General features: G+C 43.0%; 1 protein-coding gene and 1 long non-coding RNA gene across 5 annotated transcripts in view; both read right to left on the reverse strand.

Annotated features, from left to right (window-relative positions):
* Positions 1–22205, reverse strand: part of EPHA4 (EPH receptor A4) — a 151936-nt gene that overhangs the window by 114149 nt on the left and 15582 nt on the right. The gene's annotated exons all lie outside the window — the stretch shown is intronic.
* On the reverse strand, positions 13122–18350 carry LOC147578693 (uncharacterized). The gene is made up of 3 exons (XR_015255577.1): positions 17449–18350; positions 16594–17167; positions 13122–16351 (listed from the first exon to the last, which is right to left on the reverse strand). It is a non-coding gene; the product is annotated as an uncharacterized LOC147578693 (long non-coding RNA).

The raw sequence follows: 22205 nt of genomic DNA on the forward strand, positions 1-22205 counted from the left end.
CTGTGACTCCTAAAGTCAACACAGCTTCCAGACACAGAGGAAAGCACACTGAATGAGTTCCAGGTTATGGCGTTTCAAAATATATGTGATAACGATGGCACCTGGGGCCGTGTCCCTTCCAAAAAAAAAAAAAAATCAGTATGATTTCAAACACATCCTGGCAATTAGTTTTGTGACAGCTACGTCAAAAACATGCCTTTGAGGTAGGTGTCGGGAGGGACACTCTCTCCTCTACGAAAATCAGAACAGCCTTCCACAGGGCTATCACTTTCCAGACTCTGCCAACGTGAGAGCCACCCCAGAGGTGTTAGGGCAAAAGCCCCTCGGTGGGACCGCCTTTCCCCACACCTCTGTGTCACCACATGTGTCTCCGCCCTAAGTGAGTAAAATGTACGTTCACAAGAGTCCTAAGGAGGGCAACCCACTGGTCTCTACTGCTGACTATTCAGTCTGTCTAATCCGGAAAGCGGAGACTCGACGGCAAACGTCAATCCAAATGCTTCCCTTGAAGGATAGCAGCAGACCCCATTTTACCTAATTTCTTTACAAGGATAACTAAAAGGAAGATTTGAGAATGGCCCACAAGGAGAAGAGCCTGCATCCCGCTTACCACAGAATGAATTTATGCAAAACAGACTTCCAAGAAATAAACACATCACCGGTGATCCAGCCACCCACAAGCGATTCGGGAAATTGCTCCGTTCCTAGCTCTGATGCTGGCCTGGATTCTACTTCCATTTATTGGGTCTTCTTGGCTAATAATCTACATCCAGCCCTGCTCCCAACATGGTTTCTTTTTAACCAAATGCTTGCTTAACTCAAGAAAATTCTGATACCTTTTATCTACAAAAGCTCCAAATTCTAACACCGGGAAGGACCTCCCTCCTGGAACATTTACGTCTTGCAGGTGCCTGAGGGCCTGAAACGACCTTCCTCCCTGGTTTGGCAACAGTGTGTGGGGGGGTGGCGGGGGGAGGAATTTCCCTAGTTTTTAGAGAGAAGAGAACAAACAACCCGCAAGCTGTGATTCCCCCTAGAATCCCTAGTCCCCGCGTTCGCTCTGAAAGTCTTAGTAGTTGATAATTTGCCTGGGTCTTCTTTTTTCTGCTATTTAGTTGATAACTGTTTAGTTGATTTGCAATAATTTTATGCCTATAACCCAAGTGGATAGCCTTTTACTTCTGTGGAGCTGTACAGATTACTCCTCCTCCCCTCCAGAAACAGTTTCCATAGAAAAGAAGCCCTAGAGGCGCCTGGGTGGATCAGACAGTTAAGCGTCCCCGTCGGACTTGGGTCTGATCTCTCGGTCTGTGAGTTCGAGAACCACCTTGCGGTCTGTGAGTTCGAGAACCACCTCGGACTCTGTGCTGACAGCTCAGAGCCTGGAGCCCACGTCGGATTCTGTGTCTCCCTCTCTCTCTGCCCCCCTCCGGCTTGCTCTCTGTCTCTTAAAACTAAATAAACATTAAAACAAATTTTTAGCAAAGAAGCACTCGTATCGCTCCAGCAGACAGAACTGCTTCTCCCTTAAGCATCTACCTGAGTTTTATTTTTATTTGCTTTTTAATTAACTGGAAAGAACATTATTCAGAGCACCCAATCGAAACATACGTGGAACCGGCTGAATTCTACCTGTCTGGGATTGATCTGATTGGCCTAGATGGGTGCTGGTCCTGCACTTTCTTGGATCCACAGGCCTTTCTATTCCTACCAAGTTAAACAGAAACAAGCAACACGATTACCTCCCTTCAATCTTGTACTTGGTGGCAAGGGGGCCAGCAACTCACTTTCACCTCCGTGTCAACCAGGCTTCTCGGTGTGGGGAGCAGAGGGGCTCACAGTGGAGTCCAAATTCTATTCTTCCACCTACCAGAACCACCTGGGAGCTTGTTAAAAATTCAGGTCACAAACTCAAACTCTTGTGATGAGTCCTTAAAAATGTGTATTTATAGGGGCGCCTGGGTGGCTCAGTCGGTTAAGTGTCCGACTTTGGTTCAGGTCTTGATCTCACAGTCCGTGAGTTCGAGCCCCGCGCCGGGCTCTGTGCTGACAGCTCAGAGCCTGGAGCCTGCTTTGGATTCTGTGTCTCCCTCTCTCTCTACCCCTCCCCTGCTCATGCTCTGTCTCTCTCTGTCTCAAAAATACATAAAAACATTAAAAAAAAAAAAACTAAAAAAAAAAAATGTGTATTTATAGCAAACACCCCAAATGATTCTAACGTACAAAACAAGGGTTCGTTTTGAGAACCCTCGGGGTTCATCATCGGGGGAAAGCCCAAAAAGCCATCATCCTCCACAGAGTATTATGCCCTTCTTACAACTATGCAAAGTAACAACCATGGGCCGACCTTCTAGGACAGTTCCAAATTCCAAATCTAAATAAACATCATCATTTGCTTAGTGCCCTGAACTACCCATCTACAAGGTAATAAAGCATCAATCACACCAAACCGAGAGCATTTTTTTTTTTTTTTTTTTTTTTACTTTTCCAACAGCTGATTTGTTATTTTCCCCTTTTGCTTAAATGACGCCGTAACCTTCAGGTCAACTTTACTCTGAGGCTTTCCTTATCTTTCTTCTGCATACCTAAAGTGGCAGAACAAAGATTTTGGTAAACATTACAAATCTTGCTATCGGTGGCACCTTCCCTTCAGTTGGATGAAATATCTAGACTCTACCGAGATCAATGGCTCTCAATAGCCAGAAGAGAGCAGGCAACCAATGAGTATTTGAGGAATGAGCCAGAGCAAAGAACAAACCCGTCTGTTCCCCTTCAAAGTCTTCCCCAAATCCAGTCTCCTCAGCCTCTGAGGAAGACAGCACTGTTCCCGGCTCAGGGACGCCCATTCCTCTTCCGTCATCTTTATTTACCCACATTTTATTGAGTTCCTCTCTTGCTTGGAAGCCTTCCCAGATAACTCCAGTCAACATGGATGGTTCCTTCCAATCTCTAAGGAAACAAGATTTACTATCCTCTCACACGTTTGGGCACTGAAGAGCTAAAAGGTATTTTGCAGACGACTTATCCCAGCTAATTATTTTCTTGATGGGGAAACTGATGTGAGAAAGCTAAGGAATTTATCCACGATCAGATAACTGGATATTTTCAGAAGAAATTAGAAACTCAACGTGTTTTCACACTGAAGGACTCTTTCTCAGGCAGACTGTAGGCCTTCTGGGAGCTTGGACTTCAGATGAGAAATGGTTTTTAATAAATGTTCTAGTGCTTACGCTTTTATTGATGTCTGACCATCAGAGTACTTTCCGTAAGAGGGTTTACAGTAGAGCTTTGACTTTCTTTCTTTTTTTTTAATTAAAATTTTTTTTTAATGTTTATTTATTTTTGAGAGAGAGACAGAGCATGAGTGGGGGAGGGGCAGAGAGACAGGGAGACACAGAATCCGAAGGAGGCTCCAGGCTCTGAGCTGTCGGCACAGAGCCCGACGCGGGGCTCGAACTCACAAACCGTGAGATTATGACCTGAGCCAAAGTTGGACGCTCAATGGACTGAGCCACTCAGGCGTCCCTAATTGTTTTTTAATGTTTATTAATTTTTGAGAGAGAGAGAGACAGAGCATGAGTGCAGGAGGGGCAGGGAGCGAAGGAGACAGAATCTGAAGCAGACTCCAGGCTCTGACCTGTCAGCACAGAGCTCAAGGTGGGGCTTGAACCCACAAACCGTGAGATCATGACCTGAGCCCTAGTCGGAGACGTAACCAACTGAGCCCCCCAGATGCCCCTAACTGTGACTTTCTTGAAAGTTATGTCCCCAAATCTCCACTAATTCTGAAATTAGGAAGTCATGCTATAAGCCACATTTTGGCTAATTCCCTTATCTCTGAAAGGGGGTTATTATATCCCCAGTTTAGGATGACTGAAATGTGAGAACATGTATCAAATCAGAAAAACAAAGATACACTGAAAGGAAGCAAAGAATCTTGGTTAAGATGTTAAGTCAGTAGCCAGACTTCTCCGGTTGAATCCAGACTTTCCATTTACTAACTGTAACTTTGGGCAAATTGCTCTCCTTGTCTGAGCCTAAATTTCCTCATTGATGAGAAGATAGTAACAGTCACCCCTCCACCAGGTTGTGGTGCTACAAGGAAATACCGAAAGTCAAATGCTTAGCAGAGACCCCAGTTCTCGCCAGGTAGGTGCACAGTGACCTCCACACAAACGATTTATAATTTTTTTAATGTTTAGTTATTTTTGACGGATAGAGACGGAGCGTGAGCGGGGCAGGGGCAGAGAGGGAGGGAGGCACAGAATCCGAAGCAGGCTCCAGGCTCTGAGCTGTCAGCACAGAGCCCCACGCGGGGCTTGAACCCACGAACCATGAGATCATGACCTGCGCCAAAGTCGGACGCTTAATCGATGAAGCCACCCAGGCAGCCCCACAGATGATTTGAATTAATGCCAGAAAGTAAAAAAAGATAAACCACTATATGCCACGAACCTTTGCACGCCTTTGTGCACTGCTGTGAACACTCATGCACGCTTTCATTCACTGGGTCATTCATTTCAATAGCAACGACGCGTCAGGCTCAGCTCTAGGCCAGGAGGATTTGGCGGGAACCAAGGAGGCCCGGCCTTCACGCACATTGCATTGTGGTTGACAGATAAATCTAAAAATGCCACAGACCTACCACATCCTGATTCCATTGATGCCACCAACTTTCCAAATATACTTCTTTTGAAGCTGCGTTCAAAGCAAGTTAAAAGTTACTCTCGAAAAGAGTTTGTTACTTTGCAATCATGCCTTGTTCTTGATTCGAAAGAAAGCAAAATTAAACAGCACGCTTGATCCTCTCACTGATCGACAACCTTGTCTACGAGTTCCAAAACTTAAATCCACCTTAAAAAGCAAAATTGCCCAATGCTAAGCACATTTGAAAAGAAGGCATTAGACAGTTTGAAAAAGGCAGTTCCAAAAAGGTTCCAAAGTCATGGTGGCACTGTAAAGATTCTAGAAAACCATCAAGGTGACCACTTTCAGGGATTCATTTGCATGAAAGACTCTGTATTTGCTCTTAAAAAAAAAAAAAAAAAATTGCACTCCAGACTCACACAGACTTGTGTAAGCATTCTGCTCAGTAAAACTGAGTACTGGGCATACAGCAAGCACAAAATTTGTTATTTATTGAATTGAACCAGAGCCTAAAACATACTGGCATGAAATAGATGTGTGGTAAGGTTATAAGTCTTCTGTTCTAAGACACAAATGAAAATCTCCTTAGGGATACAGCTCTACCTGTAATTTATCTCTACATTATTCTTGTGTGTAATATTATTTTTGGCATGTTAATGCATTGTCAAAGAATTCCAATCTAGTGACATGACAAAAGCTGTATTTCATTTTGGAATGTAAAAAGTGTGAAAATCAATCGAATTATATATCAATGACACGGAATAAGGGTAACCAGTATATTCTGGGTAATGTCACTTTTCCGGAATGATTAGCAGCCTGGAGCTATTAGATTAATTACTAGAGTTTTATTCTTACTATTATAATCAGTTGGATTTGCTGAAGGGAGATAAAGGCTCAAAGCCCCTCCCCCCCCAAGAAAGAAAGAGTGATTTGCCAGAATCCACATAATTCAGATGATTAACTTCTTTTCTTGGCACTTGACGAAACCCATGAGTTTATGCTGGCAAATAAAGTAAGTGCTGAAAGTTGAAGTCACTCTTTGATCTAGTAAATAAACCCACAGAAAATTCAGCCTCAATTACACTCTTTAAATTTATGACATCTCCAGTATCGTAACAAGACGGCGACAAATAGTGCTCTGTTACTCAAAACGCATGATGCATGCTCTGACTGTGCTTCAAAAATCAATGGACTGTTTATAAATAAGCAAAATCACAATGACATTTTTTTTTTCCTTTCCCCATGTATTTATTCATTCATTTCAAAACTCACAAACAGAGTGCCTGGACAAAATAGGACCCTCCATACCTACACTGTTTCAGGCACTAGAGAAGACACAAAGATAAATGGAATATAGATTTATCCTGGAAGAACGAAGATTCTGGCACTGAACTATATACAGCTATATGTAGCTATATGAGTTGTTCCCTGAACACAGGGCCACAACAACCCAGTAGTAATAAATAGTAGTAATAGCTAATATTATGCTTGAGTGACTACATGTTCCAGGCATGATTCGGGTGCTCTGAGAGTATTTACATGTCCAGTCTCCACAACAACGTGATAGGATAGGTATCGTTACTATCTACGTTTTACAGGCGAGTGCACTAAGCACAGAGCAACAAATGGACTTGCCTGAAGTCAAACCGTTAATAAGGTGCAGGGAGCTCATCTACTAAGTCATACTCTGTGCCCTGAAAAGTCAGAACGTGTCGATAGAAAATAAGTCACGTTACGCAATGTACTCAAAACACCCAGCAACGTATTTTGGTGTTCCGAAAGACAGTTCCAAGGGAGAAGAAAGTGCTTCTTCGACAGCGCCTCGAGGAATGTGTTCCACTGAGACAGGCAGGATGCGGGGCAGGTTGAACCGTGGAAAATCCCAGCGGCTGAATGCAGTGGAGGAACCGTTTAGAAAGAGCTCGGACCACCTTTCCCTAAAGGGCCATAGGTGAGGACCAGTTGTTTCAAAGTACAAGTATCTGTGATCAGCTCTCACGTTCAGTAATATTTACAATTCCGGTATACCCATCTCCTACGGTAATTGTACATCCAGCGTCTATAATGAAGGCCGGGTAGGTCTGGAGGAGGAGAGATTTGTCATCACGCCCCAAAACTACCTCATTTATTAGCACTTGTCTATTTTTACAAGACACTTTTCTTAATTAGTTCCATAAATTCTCTCTGTTCACGGCAAAACATCCAGCTGCCGCTCTTGGGATTACTTAAGTTTCTACGTGCAAGACAAAGCAAATACACATCCAACTAGTGATACCTGTAGTCAGTGAACCGAGTCATTTTTCACAGTTGTCTTCACCTCTGACAGAAGGTGACCCGTGGTTGAATTTGCCCAACGCAACTTAAGTTACCAAACAGGTTATGTTTGGTCACCTTATTATCCTTCCTCTTTTTGTGTTGATCCGACCTTTTTAAAACTCGGTCTTCTAGTCGGTGGGCATACCACCAACTGGGTACCAACTGGTCCTCTCCGCACAGGACGGGGGAAATAGCGAGAGAGTTTTTGTTGAATCTGTGAGTGGGAGGGGCAAGTCCTGTTGAATTATAATAACCTTAAAATTATAAGGGACCAGAGTTCATTATTCCCGTCTTCCTTTGCAGCAAAGGATACTCGCTGAAGCTCCTCTTCCTAAAGACTCCCTCTAGTTTCAGCTTAAACACTTTCTGGGGCAGAGGGCTTACGGCTTATCTTGGATGGGTTGGCTGCCCAGGCTTGTAGAAACCTCACCGACATAGGCAGAGGGAGATAGGGGGTAACTGGAATCCAGAGGCACTAAGTGTATAGAAACAGATGTAGGGCCAAATTAGTGTCCCAAATCTTGCGGAAGCCAAGTCTTGATTTGGGACAATGTCAAACTCTCAGGACTCTGATCGAGAGGGTAGAGAACAGAAGCAGCTGGGGGCGGCGGGGGCGAGGGGCGGGGGGAGCCAAGAAGGTATCATATTGGAAGTCAGGTAGGCGATCCACATTCAAGCTCCTGATGATTCAGAGTAAGATTCTGTGAGATTGGGAAACAGGGTGGCAGCAGCCTAGGGGAAGGGAACGGCCGACTCATTCATAGAGGATTTCGGGATTACAGCCAAAGGTGCCGGTCCCAGTAGGGGCCTGGAATGCTGAGCTGGAAAGAGACAGGAGTAGTTAGAGTTTCTGGGCCAATAAAGCGTGTGGGAAGCCGTAACACCGCAGGCATGCCGATGCCAATATTCACCCCAAGCAAGACAGGAATGCAGTCTGCAGCAGCAAAATGAATCCCCACCCGGCAAGTAGGTGATTCTGAGGTCAGCAATGAACCACTTCCTTGGTCTGCCCTGCCAGGTGAGAGGAAAAGACAAGTCCCACCACGTAAGCAGAATAAAATCATTCTGTCTTTAGACATGTCCAGCGTGAAGCCAGAGAGGACAGATACCAGGATATTCCCGAAGAGGACTTCAAGTTTACTCGGCGTGTGAAAATGTATCTCTGCATTTTCGAAACGCTCTACAATGAACAGTAATGGTTTCATGAATAAGATGTGCTAATTCATTCAGTAGAAAAAACAATAGGAACATGGCTCTATATTTCATATTGCTAAGAGGTTAGCTGCAGAAAGCAAAATGAATGTGTTAGGTGCGAAGAAACGCACTCATGGTTTCATTGTCCGTGGAGACTCGGCGCTATTTCCAAACGGCGAGTTCCTCCAGATTAGGGCCAACATGTGTAGGAGGCTCTCACTGAGAAAGAGAAGGCCAAGAGGATTAGGAGAAGGTGGGAAAGAACCGATGAAACAGTTTCCATATTCCGTCCACGCAACTGGAAAAATAACTTGCAAAGTGCTTCGTTTGTTTCAAAATGGGGAAGGTGCAAAATTGAACTGGATAATTAATATTTCATAGTGAAAAAGCGGGTCCCCGGAGATAACTGCAGGAATGCTAGCAGAGGCTCTTGGATGACCTAGTTTAAAGGTGTTCAAGCTCCGAAGTGTAACAAGATGAATTTTAAGGTCACAGAAACAATTGATTACATAGCAATCAATGCATTTAACTTCTAAAGAAGGGGAAATCAGCCAGTCCTACAGGGATTTGAACTCCTGGTTTCTATGTGTGTATTTTAAAGTCCACGCACTGTCCATGAAGTCATTTTCCTTTCCAGCCGGTGAAACCCTGAAGGCATTCTGCAAAACTGCAAGGCAACATTGTCTAAGCGATTACATAAAGACAATCAGCCCCATCAAGCTCTCTTTAACAATGTCTTCTTGAAAGGCAGCATTTCTCTGGGTTTTAAGAGCAATGATGCTCCTTAGCAAGGAGAAGAAAAAACTTACAGTAGATTTATAGGCAATAATTTGCATCAGGTAGCTAAACTATATAATCCTTTATATGAAAGGTTATCCTTTACATTAAACGGTAACTGCCAACAGCTGTCACAGGTAGACAAAGAATCCCACATTTGTTTAAAACAAGCAGAAGTAATTGATTTTTAGCATGAAAAGAAAGGCTTTGTAGGCAAAAAAAAAAAAAAAAAGTTTTCTCACAGGCAAGTGGAATAAGTAAAGCTATCTCCCACTTCCGATAATGAGTTTTGCTTGGAAATTAACATATAATGTCCCTAGAGGTGCCCATTCCTCATTGTTTGTTTCAAGCTCAGGTAAGCAGCATCTCAAATCTGAGCCTTTTTCACGAGGTGTCAAAACCCTTAAAACTGCACAGTGTTTCAAACCAACGATTATGAGAAAATAATTCAGGCTCGATTTTGAGATTTTGCTGAGATGATATTCAGGGCGATAGTATCCAAAAGCACCAAACAGAAAGCAACACATGTCCAACTCAAGTAGGCGGCTGGCTGAAGAAACTGTCCTATGTCTAAGCAAGAGAAAACTCTTCTTTCTTGATCTGGAAGGATGTAATGGTCATGCTACATGATCAATAAATCTTAGTGTGTGTATATGTTGTAGATATCAAAAAAAAAAAGTCTGAAAGCATAGGAACTAAAATGCTAAAAGCATGATTCACATTATAGACGATGTTGCCAGTCTTTTTTTTTTTTTTTTTTTTTACTTGCTTATGTTACTGCTTTTTTACAACTTGTGGATTTCTTGCGATTTTTTTTCCCGAATTTGATAACCTGTGATTCCTCAGTTCCCTTGAACATGGCTTAAAACCATATTTAGACACCCCAGTAAGTGGTGTTTTCTATGCTATACCTGGCAGCTATGCACATAATAAAGCCAGCACACAATTCATGAGAAATCTATGTCAGAGTCTGGTGAAGTACCAATGAGCTAAAATTTTAAAAATTACTATATTCTTTAACCAAACACATAATACATGTATAATAAATGTAACACATACTATATATGGATCATATGAATTACACTGCAAAATTCAAAGTAATAGTATTTCCATTTCATGGATGAGGAATAGAAGGGCTTGGAGAGATTACTTGATTTGTAACCATAGAACCCTGGTCACTAGGTCCCTAGTTCTAGGCCACCAAGCTGCATTGTTTTCCGGAGAAATCCACATAGGCATAGATGGATATATAAAATAAACTCTGAGACAAGGTGACAGAAACATTGTAACAGACTGCCACATGGTCACATGTGTTTTACAGAACAGGACAGAGACATGTTTCATCTCCTGTGATGGAATGAAAAGTGTCCTCTAAGGATTCATATGGGGAAGCCCGAACCCCTAGTGTGACTATATTTGGAGATAGGTCCTTTAGGGAGATAATTAAGGTTAAATGAGGTCATAAGGGCGAGGCCCTAATCCCACAGGACTGGTATCCTTTAAGAGAATCTCTTGCCCAACACACACACACACACACACACACACACACACACAAAGGCCACGTGAGGACACAAAGAAAAGGCGACTGTCTACAGCTAGGAAGAGAATCAACCCTGATGGTACCTTCATCTTGGACTTCTAGCCTCTAGTACTGTAAGAAAATCCATTTCTGTTGTTTAAGCCTCCTTGTTGATGGTATTCTCTCACGGCAACCCAAGAAGCCTAAGGTATTTCCCAAAGGGTATGAAACAAAAGCCTCCGAAAAGCTGTTTTTCTACAAAGTCAAATTCAGAATTGAAAAGCAAAGAAAAATGTGATTGTCCTTTCTTGGACCAACACTTTCATCCATTCATCCCTTCACGAGTATAAACTAAGCCTTCATCCTGCCACACCAAACCACCCTCCCTTAAAAATTACCACATCCTTGGGGCGCGTGGGTGGCTCAGTCGGTTAAGCGTCTGACTCTTGAGTTTGGCTCAGGGCATGATCTCACCATCTCACTCACGGTCGTGAGTTCCAGCCCCACGTTGGGCTCTGAGCCGGCAGTGCGGGGCCTGCTTGGGATTCTCTCTCTTCCTCTCTGCCCCTCCCCCCCTTATGGCCCCAGTAGATGCTTAAGAAATGTTTGCAGTTGAAATCCTCTGCTGTTCAATACTCTGTTTAATTTTCCAAAAACATTCCTTCACACCTCATCTGCAATGATATTCAGCCTTCCCTCCTCCAAGACCTCACCGGGCTTTTTTCACTTATCAAAGATTATAAACAGTTTTACAAAGCCGCCTGCTCCCTCAGACTGTGAACTCTTTCGTGAAGGAAGCAGCGCGTAGAAAGCATGGAGAGTTCAGTATGTCCTGATGTGGACAGAGAGAGGAATAGTATATCCAAGGAGGCCAACTTTATATGGGGGGAAACAGTTTGCTGAAACCCCAATGAATGCAATCCAGGACGAAGTTTGATCTTTTCTCGAAACGGAGGAGTAGCTTTGGTGGCTCACGTCTTTTCTGAGTTTTATACTCCCTTTAGCGGGACAAAAAGGCAGGACTCTACAATGTCAGACTTCAGGAGCCTGTCCTTATTCATCTATTATATACTTTATTAATTTGAGCCTCAGTTTCTTCATATGTAAAATGAGAAGCATGATCTAAAAACGAGATTCCTAAGGTCTTTACAGCTTGAACATTCCCCACTCTTTTTTTTTAATGTTTATTTAATTATCTGGGGGGAGGTGGGTGAGGGGCAGAAAGAGAGGGAGAGAAAGAATCCCAAGCAGGCTCTGCGCTGCCCCCAAGGTGGGGCTGGATCTCACAAACCGCAAGGTCATGACCTGAGCCGAAATCAAGAGTCAGACGCTTAACCAACTGAGCCACCCAGGAGCCCCGAACGTTCTCCACTCTTAGGAAGACAGATGTCCCACTTCATTAAGCAACTGTATGGAACATGGTTTCTCTTTGTCTCTCTCAGCAAGACTCCAACCTAGTGCATCATGCCATCAGGATAAGAAGGGAGGACCACGAGCCATCCAAGATGTTTCTGTTGCTTAAAGGACTATAAAGAAAGCTTTTGGATGGGCAACTGCTCAGCCTGGGCAAACACATTATGTTTTCTACGTGTGATGTTTGTGCGGAGAAAACTAGTATGTTAAAGTAATCGCCGTGCTAAAGTAATGACCTCCTTTATTAATTAGGACTGCATTGCAAGCAAGAGAACACCTGATTCTAAATGGCTTATTCGAAAAAAAGAAACAGAGAGAAACAAACAAAGAAAGAAAGGGAAAAAGAAACAAGATTTTTTGTGAGTTACATAACAATTCAGGATGTAACTGCTTTTAGGTGCTGAAAGGTGAGCCATTTCCACTGAAAGCACAAGGTAGCAGCACAGTAGGGGGTCAGTGGATGTTGGGGGGGGGGGGGCTAAAGGAATTAACAAATACAGGAGTCCCCCTTACCCCCGGTTCACTTTCTGTGGTTTCAGTTACCCATAGTCAACCACAGTCCAGAAGCCGACGATTTCCCTTCTGTCATAAGAAGGTCAGTAGCAGCCTAACGCTGCATCACAGTGCCTGCATCACTCGCCTCATTTCATCTCATTGTGTAGGCATTGATCATCTCACACCATCACTCGACGAAGGCTGAGTACAGTGCATTAAGATTTTTGAGAGACCGACCACATTCCCCCAACTTTCATTACGGTATATTGTTATAATTGTTCTGTTTTATTATTAGTTATGTTGTTAATCTCTTGCCGAGTCTAATTTATAAAGTAAACTTTATCATAGGTAGGTGTGTATAGGGAAAAAAAAAAGCATAGTATATATAGGGTTTGGTACTATTTGCTGTTTCAGGCATCCACTGGGGGTCTTGGAATGTGTCCAAGATAAGGTATGTGGTGGGGGGGGGGCACTATACCACTATTTGCAATTGCTTCCCCATCTTTTTTTCCTCTTTCCCCTTTCTTATAGAAAGGTATTGCCGGGGCGCCTGGGTGGCGCAGTCGGTTAAGCGTCCGACTTCAGCCAGGTCACGATCTCGCGGTCCGTGAGTTTGAGCCTCGCGTCAGGCTCTGGGCTGATGGCTCAGAGCCTGGAGCCTGTTTCTGATTCTGTGTCTCCCTCTCTCTCTGCCCCTCCCCCGTTCATGCTGTCTCTCTCTCTGTCCCAAAAATAAATAAAAAAAAAAAGAAAGGTATTGCCTCCTGCGTGGTTTCATTGCCATTTTTTTCCCGCACACATTCGCAAGTAAATACTCTACCTGCATCAGCTGACACGCACATGCCCAACATCTATATAATTAAAAGTTCACCCTCCTTTGCAGGTTGATTTTCCTTGTAAGCCTCCCTGGATTTATTATACCGCATTTCAGAAATCAAAAAGCTCTCGTTTGCATGGGCTGTGCTCCTGTTAGGATGAGATGATGCTCTGTCTTGTGTAACCTTGGGTCTATACTTATAACTCTCCTGTCTGCTGTGATACAGAGTCAAAATAAGAATAATTTGCTCAGTAACACACTCTGTGGCAAGGTCCTCAGCCTCAATAATTGCAAAGTCACAATTTGCTCTTTGTAGGGCCATTCGAATAACACAGAGGCCACCCATTGGCAGATGAATGTTTGACAAATCTTGGGAGTCAACACAGGGCACTGTTTACATAAGTCTATAACCCAGGCATTTTAAATATTCTTCTTACCTTGTCAGAATAGAAGGTGATCCCATACTGTTAACTTGGGGATAATTTCCCTTCTTTCTAACAGTCCTTACGTAGGGAAAGCGTGGTGGAGAGTTGGCAAGTGTGGGGGATACGGCCAGTCTGTCTGATTTCAAATCGGCTTGGGTAGTCTACATGACCTCAGGCACCTTCCCGGGCCTCAGTTTTCCCAGCTGCAAAATGGGCATAATAACAATAACAGATAGCCTTCTAAGGCTGTTCTGGGACTTCATTAATTAAACCTAGTAGAGCACTTGGTTGCTGGTCATTGCTATGGATGCTTTTATAAAGTGTTAGTAGTTTCTTCCAAAAGACATTCCCCATCTCTTTTAATTGGTGCCTACTGGGAAAGCGTTATAGTGATTTTAAGACGTTATGGTGTTCAGTTAAACTGAAGAAGAATTAAAGTAGAGAGGTTGATAGCAGGTATTCTTTGAAAAGCTTTTCCATCTTTCCGCTACGAGATCCTAGACCCAGGTTACTTACCCTAAAGGAAATATTTAAAGCAGGGTGGGCACCAAATGTCCAAACGTCTTAGAATCTTAGATCTTCTAGTCTGGTCCAGAAGTTTCCAATTGAGATTAGTATGCATGCTCAGGGTATTTGGAAATATGAGGGGAGGCTTGGGCCCGTCACAGTGACAGAGGACACCACAGGCATTTCGTGCCTGGGGACGACTCAGGATACCAAATGCTGCTCGCCCAGTGGGCACAGGACAGACCTGCAACGCTGGATGGACTACTCAAGGAAGAAACTGTCCTGCCCGGAAGGACAACGGTGTCCCTTCGGAGAAACACAGGGTCTCTAGTCTCTAACTTGTTAGATGCCTTGGGGTCGTCAAGCCAGTGCGAACACGTCCGAAGATATGGAGCTCAGCGCCTCCAAAGGCATCGTACTCCACTCTTGCCTAGTTCAAAATACTAGATGGTTCTTCCTTCTATCGAGGCAACATCTGTCCTCTGGCCTTCGTTCTGCCTGTTGCAGCCTACAAAATAATCTGTCTGCTTGGTTAGATGAAAAATGAAACTTGCCCTTCCTCAAAACCGATATAAGATATTTACAAATTATTATGTCAAAGTTGTGGCTCTGAGGGACACCGGATGTTCCTGTAACAGTGGCTCTGTCATTTCACGTTCTGTCTTTCTCTCTCAATAAAAAAGGGGAGCAAAGTACCCCAGCTCAGAGGGGCCACATCCACATTGACCCGCAGTGAAATGCAGCTTTCCCCAATGGGATATTAAATATTTTCTCAGCTCGATTCTCCTTAACAGCCAGGCTCCTGATTAATGAGTGGCTCAACCACGCCACTGCACTAACTCCAGGTTTAACGACCCCGTTCTCTTCACCTTACACATTTAAGATCCGCACAAGTAACACAAAAGCTCAATAATGAAATTAGGGATGAGAGCAACGTGACGTCTTTGCTTTCTTCCTAAAGTCAGCGGAGGCTGGGAAAGGCCTGAATCAAAGTAAAAGAGGATGTCCATTCTGTTAGGGTTGAAAAGCCATCCGTGTGATTTGAAAGACAATCGAACAAAGTCCCAGAGCCAGCTTCCTTTATGGGGTTGTTGCACTTTTTATTGAATTCTAGCAAATATACCGAAAAGTGCCCAAATCCTAAGAGCACAGTCGAGAGCTAGCTTTAATGGTGAAAGCTTTCAAATTCGCAAAGGAAAGCTAATTCTCTCACACATTAACTTTCTGCGATGCCAATAAAAAATGGAAAACTATCAAAATTAACTTTATGAATCGACTATAATACCAAAACCTGCTGAGAATAAAATAAGAGAGAGGGGCGCCTGGCCGGCTCAGTCAGTTTAAGCATCTGACTCTTGGTTTCAGCTCAAGTCATGATTTCACAGTTCGTGAGTTCGAGCCCTGAGTCTGGCTCCACGCTAACAATGTGGAGCCTGCTTGGGATTCTCCCTCTCCCCCTCTCTCTGCCCCTCCCCTGCTTGTGCTTTCTCTCTCTCAAAATAAATAAATAAAACTTAAAAACAAATAACAATGAAAAAGAGTAAGATGAGAGAGAGAAAGAATGACATACAGTTGGAAAGAGAGAGAAACAAGGAGAGAGAATATATAGGCTAATAGCAGTTGGATATTTCCTAAAGATTCAAGATAAACTAATAATAAAACTTCCCACATTTTATTGACCACTGAATAGATACCATCTCCCAAGTGAAACTTATGTACATTGTCCCACACGTTATGCATATTATTTAATCCTAAGTATACCCATGGGGTAGGTATCATCATCCCCATACAACAAAGGAGAAAACGGAAGCTAAAGTAACTAGCCCATAGTCACACTGTAAGTGAAAAAGCTGAGATTAATTTTTTTTAATGTTTATTTATTTTTGAGACAGAGAGGGACAGAGCATGAGCAGGGGAGGGGCAGAGAGAGAGGGAGACACAGAATCTAAAGCAGGCTCCAGGCTCCGATCCATCAGCACAGAGCCTGAGGCGGGGCTCGAACTCAGAGACGGCGAGATCTTGACATGAGCCAAAGTTGGACGCTCAACCGACTGAGCCACCCAGGCGCCCCCCAAAAAGCTGAGATTAAAATTAAATTCTTATTCCAAAGCTTTGGCTCTTATCCACCATTTTCAATTAAAAAATGGAATTCAAAAAGCTTTTTATCAAAATTTACTGCCACCTAATAGGTTTCTCCCCCCCACAAATGCAAAGAGAATTTATGGACCATTTTCAGAAAACCTGAATATATTTATTTAAAAAAAATTTTTTTTCAACATTTATTTATTTTTCGGACAGAGAGAGACAGAGCATGAACGGGGGAGGAGGGACAGAGAGAGAGGGAGACACAGAATCGGAAACAGGCTCCAGGCTCCGAGCCATCAGCCCAGAGCCCGACGCGGGGCTCGAACTCACGGACCGTGAGATCGTGACCTGGCTGAAGTCGGACGCTCAACCGACTGCGCCACCCAGGCGCCCCAAACCTGAATATATTTAATCTTATAAACACAACAAGTCAAAAAAGCCACATAACTAAAAGTGATACTTGAAGTAATTTAACCAAATTTAAAATTCCTTCTTTTTAAGAAGTGTTTCAATATTGGGGATAGGATATTAAGAAAAAAAATATCCCATAGCATTCGTAAATGATGCTCACTGAAATTGGGAATAAAATAAAGACAGCCACAACTGATACTATCATTTATTACTGGCCTGAAAATTCTGACCGATGTCGTAAGATAAAAGTCAGAAATAAGGGGTTTTATGTTTAGAAAGAAAGAAAAACTATATAATTTCACGCAGTCAAAACTATCAGTTCCCTAGAAAACTCTAGAGAATTAACTGAAAACCTATTAGTATTCACAAGACAGTTCAATAAAAAGATTGGATGGAAGATCAACATACAAAAATCAATAGCTTTCCTGTAGATCAGTGATAACCAGCAAGAAGACCTAATGGAAAATATTGGAAAAACTCAATAGGTTTGTGTTTTTCAGTCATTATCCGTAGCAGAAGTCAACAACCCTTTCCTCAGGGAGGGCTTCCTTTTGAGGATACCTATTTTTTTTTAAATTATTTTTTAACGTTTATTTATTTTTGAGACAGAGAGAGACAGAGCATGAATGGGGGAGGGTCAGAGAGAGAGAGGGATACACAGAATCTGAAACAGGCTCCAGGCTCTGAGCTGTCAGCACAGAGCCGGACGCGGGGCTCGAACTCACGGACCGCGAGATCACGCCCTGAGCTGAAGTCGGATGCGTAACCGACTGAGCCACCCAGGCGCCCCCCTTTTTTTTTTTAATTATTTTTTAACGTTTATTTATTTTTGAGGAGGATACCTATTTTTTAAAGTTGCAAAAGAAATGTCTTTATGTCTCCCTAGGAGAAGAAAAAGAAAAGATCTAACAATGAACTTAAAAAAAAAACCAAAAAAACAGAACCAAAACAATTCCAGAACAACCGCTGAAATCTGAAATCGTAGTGCAAGATTCTTACCGTATCAAGTACCCATTTACACATCACTGACATAGTCATAGCTACAATGTTTTGTGAACGAGAGTCCCAGAGTCTGTCACAAAGATTAGGAAAAATTATGGACTTGGTTTATTTTAGCTAAGTACAGTAGCCCTTTTCGCCCTGTGGAGAACTTCCAGAATGTAAGACCGTTTGCGACTCTCTGGCGGCGTGTTTCCAACCTTTTTTTTTTTTTTTTTAAATGCTTCTTGTCATTCATGCAAAGATAACGTTCTCATTTTCCCATCAACATGAGTTCCTTTCACATAAAACCACACTTTTATATTGGTTTACTGGAGTCTTGCATCACCATTAATTTAAAACCCTAGGATACAGAACTGCCGAATTACTGAGTTGTAAACCTGAAACTAATAAAACACCGTATGTTAAAATAAATAAATAAACAAATAAAATAACATACAAATGAAAAACAAAGACAAAAAGTCTAGGATACAGACCCGGGAGTTCCCAAAGACAACTTTTCAAATGGAAACTTGAACGTTCAAGTATTACTTTAGGCTGTACCTCTCTGTTGGCACCTCCTTAGAAAACAGAGTAATGACATCTCAATTTCTCCCATTAGTTAATTAGCCACCTTTGCATCTTAAGTACTGGAAGCATTATGCTGTTAATTACCTACCAGTCCACTCTCAAAAATCAGTCGCTTTTTTTTTTTTTTTTTTTTTTTTTTTTGTACGCATAGATTTGCACAACCCTTAAAAAAGAAAACAAATCTACGGGGCGCCTGGGTGGTGCAGTCGGTTAAGCGTCCGACTTCAGCCAGGTCACGATCTCGCGGTCCGTGAGTTCGAGCCCCGCGTCGGGCTCTGGGCTGATGGCTCGGAGCCTGGAGCCTGTTTCCGATTCTGTGTCTCCCTCTCTCTCTGCCCCTCCCCCGTTCATGCTCTGTCTCTCTCTGTCCCAAAAATAAAAATAAAAACGTTGAAAAAAATAAAAATAAAAAATAAAAAAAAAAAAGAAAACAAATCTATATCAATGGCTCCTCTACACGCAGGCTAAATGTTACAAAAGGCAGTGCTCTAACGGTTGGCCAAAGGTGAGTCCGGTCAACTAGTGCCCTTACTTCTCTCTCATTTCTCCCAACACTTCTCTTCTAATCCTCTCCATAATTACACGAACTGCTACAGCTTTCCTGAAGCTGTCAATTCCTCCTGCATCCGTTTTCAAATGACCGGCAAAGAATCATTCTGGGCACTAGATCAAGCTGTCAATGTTCCCAACTCAGCAATGAACGATCCTCTTGAAATCCCCCCCCCCCATGTCTGTCAAGGGCCTCCCAGGGTTCTTCAAAACTCTTCCCCCTTGGAGGAGAGTAAGAAGGGTGGAGGAGCCAGAAAGGTATTGATCCATTCTTTTAACATGCTAATTTGCCTGGGGGCTGCTACAGTCATTGCCAACCTGGACCCTTCAAAAGGAAACCGTTTTCTCAAAGTGGAGATGTCTTTTTCAGACTTTTAGAACTGAAAACAAATGAGCCCAAGCCTCAAGTTCACAGTGCAACATGAAGGAGGCTGGCCAATTAGAAATGGGATAGGTCAGGGGCGCCTGGGTGGCTCAGTCCGTTGAGCGTCTGACTGCTGCTCAGGTCATGATCTCGAGGTCTGTGAGTTCGAGCCTGAGTCGGGCTCTGTGCTGACAGCTCAGAGCTTCGAGCCTGCTTCGGGTTCTGTGTCTCCCCTCTTTCTCTGCCCCTCCCCCGCTCATGTTCTGTCTCCCTCTGTCAAAAATAAGTAAACATTTAAAAAAAAAAAAAGAAATGGGATAGGTCATATATGGAAAGGTGGTCTAAAACTCATTGATGGTAACAAAAAGTTTGGAAGTTTAAAAACAGATTTTAAACTTCTAAAGCCTGTGTGTGCATCACAACCAGTTAAGAAGTAGTCTATCGTATAGCCCGCATGAATCCTTGGGAGAAAAAGAAATAGGACTTTTATCATTAAACTGATGTAAAACATTAATAACATTATATTGGTGAATGCTTGGACGTCTCCATACATGATAAAAATGGAAAATAAAATTGATCGTTCATTTAATTACACCTCTAACCGGTGACACCCCATTAGGGCCAGACAAGAAAAAGGCGGAGGGAATAATAGCACCATTATTAAAGTATCTTTGGCTGCAGTCTTTGTTATCAGTTTATTATTTCATCAATGAAACATGCAGTGCAGATAAGACGACAAGACACGACCACAAAGTGTTACCATATTAAGTTTGTGAAATTAATTCATTGAACGCGATGATTTGCTCATAGTTTCCAGGTCAGGTATTTCTGGGGATACATTGTTGAGTTGTGAATGGTTATCAATGGAAAATGCCACATAAAAGAGGCGGCGGTGCTCCTGATGAAGGATCCGCTGTGGAAAACGATAGCTGGGAAACTTGGCGTCTTAAATCAGGGAAGTTCTTAAGGACAAAAGCCCATGAGAAAAGCATTCCTCACTGAGCTGTGTCTTAACTGATCATGAGGTTGGCCCATATTTACCTGCCATGGTATTATGGGAGGAAATCAGTATTCTGTTAACCTCTGACCCCTGGGATCTGAAGCAGACAAAGGACCAATCTGGAGCCCTGGGAGCACACAGCCAAATGTCAAACAGCAGGGAAGCGATTGTTACGGAAACATTTGGCGTGGGCACAGCCAGCTTCATTGGGGCAAACTGCTATTCACAAAAACAAGCCGTGAAGAGATAACGCCATAAAATATGAACAAAATGGAACCTTTTCTGTCTTGCTTCTAAATTGTTAGCTTTATGGGACATCATGCTGAACAGTATGAAAAAAATCCAATTTGCTTTGAAGCGCATTAGTCTGTCTAACATCCTAATTATTGTTTACATTGCCATTTGCCTTCTATTAAGAATTGAATAATTACCCAGCACTTCATAGTTTAAAAATACAAGCAAACAGGATTATCTGGGTAATTAAGAAACTGTACTTTAGCTTTGTACTGCTGCGGAAAATATCTGTACACGTAGGGGAAATGATAATTATCAATCAACTCACTTCAAATGGTATTTTAAGGATTTTGAGCAATTTGGGATCTGTAACTTATTAAGAAGAGGTTAGTAAGATCACCTTTAAGAAGTGTGGGTCTGTTTAAATCCATCCTTAGAAACAAGAGCCAGATAAGCAGCTGAATTTTCTCATCCACTAATGACACCAGAGAACACACGAAGTACAGAGCCTTCTGCTGTTCTTTAATCCTAATAATCCATCCCAAATGGACTTTGAACAGCATCATCAAACTTTGTCAGACCATGTGGAGCTCAACCAAAGCTCTTCCATATTTCGATGTTGTTGTAGCTGACCCTGCCTCCACTTAATTGCGCTGCGAAGTCTGGCTATGCCCGCTTTCTGCCCTGTGAAATTAGCTCGAACTCACAACTAATCGAACTTCAAAAACATTTCATGCCAAGTCCTCTTCTTCTACTTTATAGGATGCATATGATCACAGCCTACGGAAGATAGCGCTGCTTTCAAGCAGGGTGAAGTCCGTTGGGTTATACACGCAGGGTGCTTGCATTGCCCTTCTAGGAGAATAAAGCAAAGGTTTGGAGACACTGGGTGGGACGCGAAGACAGGAATTGGACAGGCGACATTCAACCCCCCGTGAATGCACGTATGAGATACGGAACAGAACACAGTCGATACACCTTGTAAGGAAACTTATCTGGGACAAGTTGAAGATAAAATCAGACATGGGATTTTAATTGCGACTCCCTGTACAAAGCCTGATGGACTCATTCATCTATGTAGAAACAGATGAAAATGCCAACGGTGGTCTGCAAGTTATATGCCTTCAGTGTCTATTTGTTGAAGGAATGAATGGATTCCAGCCCACCAGTGACCTAACGCCTATTTCTGGAACTTCCTGAGATCTGACAATTGCTTTTCAAAGAATTTTATCTTTTTACTTTACAATTTTTTTTCCAGCCCTTTGTTGGGACACTTCTAAACATTCCTAGCATAATCTGAATTGTGCACTCAGAAAGAACGGCAAGATTCCAGCTGAAGCTGTCACTACACAGACAAGCTAAAGGCTTCACCAACACTAGGTTACTTTCCAAAGGTCAGAAAAAAAAAATGAGCAGCAGGAGCCGGGTTGTTTTGCAAGGGGCAAGGGGCCGGGGAGTGAGAAGCAGCCACCCTTGGGGGGGGGGGGCGGCGCATAGAAAGAGCCCAGTGCAAACAGTGCACTCTCTGCCCCCGCCCCCAATCTCTGGAAGCATTCAAATCAAAACCGAATTCATTTGCATGGTGTCTAAATCAGTGGGTTCTGCATAAACAGAAGGAGATCTCGGCTGGAGTTTCCAAAGGAAGCCCTCACCGCCTTTGTGAGAGGGGGGAAATGGGTGTGCTGTTTTGCATGAGGGCGCATACAGAAAATGCAAATGAAGACTGGGCAGCCTGGAAAAGCAACCCCAGGCCGACAGCTGACGACCCGCATTCACCCACAAAACTCTCCGCGGCTCCAAAGGGAGTTGTAAGCGGTTCCGACAGGATTGTTTCCCAAGAAGCCGAAACAGACCCTGAATATTCATAAAATGTCCATTTAGTC

This window comes from Puma concolor, chromosome C1, assembly GCF_028749965.1.
Source record: "Puma concolor isolate L17-30 chromosome C1, mPumCon1.1.hap2, whole genome shotgun sequence".
In the NCBI taxonomy this organism is placed as follows: Eukaryota; Metazoa; Chordata; class Mammalia; order Carnivora; family Felidae; genus Puma; species Puma concolor.